The sequence below is a fragment of the Electrophorus electricus genome, chromosome 25 (genome assembly GCF_041902795.1).
Source record: "Electrophorus electricus isolate QZ-2024a chromosome 25, ASM4190279v1, whole genome shotgun sequence".
NCBI lineage: Eukaryota > Metazoa > Chordata > Actinopteri > Gymnotiformes > Gymnotidae > Electrophorus > Electrophorus electricus.
In genome coordinates, this window is record NC_137521.1 from 11,212,501 (window position 1) to 11,215,000 (window position 2,500).

General features: G+C 48.6%; 1 protein-coding gene across 9 annotated transcripts in view; it reads right to left on the reverse strand.

Moving 5' to 3' along the window:
* The window catches only part of tjp2b (tight junction protein 2b (zona occludens 2)), a 48,938-nt gene that overhangs the window by 33,146 nt on the left and 13,292 nt on the right, over positions 1-2,500 (reverse strand). The window lies entirely within an intron of this gene.

Here is a 2,500-nt window from a genome sequence, read left to right on the forward strand (position 1 = left end):
TAACAACAACAATATTCACAATAACCACAACAATAATGACAACCACAATAATAATAATTATTATAGCTGTTGTTTGCCTGATTATTATTTCATTAAACAGTCATTGTAAATATACACGCATTTTACTGCTTTGGATTTATTCTGAGAAACAAATGAAACAAATCAGGTCAAAAGTTGAGAATGTAATCTACCGCTGAAGTCCCAGCAGAGCGGCGAGAGCCCTTCTGCTCCGTGGTTCAAAGAGGAAGTGGACGATAAAGTGACCCAGAGGAGCCAGGGCCGTGAGCTTTACCCATCATCCTCAGGCCAGCTGCGCCCTCTCTAAGTGCCGCGTCTCCAGTACCGTGCCACTCTGAGCCGTCCACTCCACACGCAGAGGAAGAGGGACACTCTCTAAAGGACACAGCTCCCCAGGGTATCAGGGCCATCACAAACCCTGCCCGATGTTTGCTCTGCCTGCCTATAATACGAAGTCACTTTAGGAAGAAACGCTGATAATGATTTGAGTTTACACACTTCTGGTCATATAACGATAATGATCATTTGTCAATTTATTGCGACAAGGATATTTGCCTGCGTCTCCTGGTGCTTTGTAAGCCTCATATAAACGACACAGCTACTTTCCATGCGTAAATATGCACAACTTTGATCTGGACCAACTCCCGAGTGGGGAGCCTCGGAGCTTATCTCAGGACAGATATCTCCGGTTCAGTGGAGTGAGAGTAGCTGGCCGTTCAATCCAGTGATTGGAACAGATCTTTATTTGGAAGTGTGAGTGAGATGGTGTCAGCTGTAGTAAAGGATAAACACCTCCAGACTGGTCCAGACCCCTGATATTCCGAACAGCAGGGTTACTTAGGGGTACTGGGGGTGAAAGCCCCCTCATACGGTGTGTACAACCAGCCTGAGGATTCAAGTTCCTCACTACGATCTTCTGCTAAAAATACCAACCCTTACTACTCACAGATCTCTATCAAAGACTTGCACTCCCTACGAAGCATGTGAGAGAGGAATTCTAGTCCTGTGATGTAACAGATCTCATGAAGAGGGTTCTGCCATTGAATGGTGTAATACAGAAATCCGGTAACACGCATCCACCCACTCACCCACACCCACCCAAACTCAGATTCAGATATCTCACTTCTCAAAATAGTACCAATATAGCCGATAACTGATTCCTCTGTCTGCTCTGAGGCACAGTGATGATGAGGTCTGCAGCCTCTGGGTCTGGTAGAGTTCTCCGTAGCTCTTCATGAGGCTGTACTCAGCCCGTATAGGCACAGTACTGGTCTGCTCGCAGACTGCTACACTGGAAAAGGCGCCAGCCGAGGTGCGGTATGAAATCCTGTGCTGCCTGGTCTCGGAGCTGATGCGCTGCTGGGATGCTGTGCCCTGCATCTGTTTATCCGAGTGATGCCCCCCAAGGCTTCAATGGCAGGGAAAGATTACCTCTCAATTACTCATTAAGCTTTTCGCATCAGTGGAGATACATGCAAAACTGCTCAGATGACATTTTTCATCTTCTAATATAAACAACTCAAATTTCTACAGTAAACATCTAATATGTCTCTCAACAGCGGCTCTGGAAACGTTGGCTCCCAGCGCAACGAGTGCGTTCAGAGACGGGCTGTGAACTACCTCGGTGTGTGCATGTGTGTGTATGTGTGTGTGTTTGCATGTGTGAGACAGAGGGTCAAGTAAAGCAGAGAAGCAAAGAGGAATGCTGGATTGTGAGGGTGGTCTATATATTTAGGGCATTCCAGGCCAGCTCAGGGCTCCTGGAATTTTGGATTGTGAGGGTGGTCTGTATTTTTAGGGCATTCCAGGCCAGCTCAGGGCTCCTGGAATGCTGGATTGTGAGGGTAGTCTGTATTTTTAGGGCATTCCAGGCCAGCTCAGGGCTCCTGGAATGCTGGATTGCGAGGGTGGTCTGTATTTTTTGGGTATTCCAGGCCAGCTCAGGGCTCTTGGAATACTGGATTGTGAGGGTGGTCTGTATTTTTAGGGCATTCCAGGCCAGCCCAGGGCTCCTGGAATGCTGGATTGTGAGGGTGGTCTGTATTTTTAGGGTATTCCAGGCCAGCTAAGGGTTCCTGGAATGCTGGATTGTGAGGGTGGTCTGTATTTTTTGGGTATTCCAGGCCAGCTCAGGGCTCTTGGAATGCTGGATTGTGAGGGTGGTCTGTATTTTTAGGGCATTCCAGGCCAGCTCAGGGCTCTTGGAATACTGGATTGTGAGGGTGGTCTGTATTTTTAGGGTATTCCAGGCCAGCCCAGGGCTCCTGGAATGCTGGATTGTGAGGGTGGTCTGTATTTTTAGGGTATTCCAGGCCAGCTAAGGGTTCCTGGAATGCTGGATTGTGAGGGTGGTCTGTATTTTTAGGGCATTCCAGGCCAGCTCAGGGCTCCTGGGGGGATGCCAGCGTTAGGTGTGGCCCCACCCTCTGCCCCGCCCCCACCTAAACACAAAAGCTGCACTACAACTAGGAGTTCTTGGGAA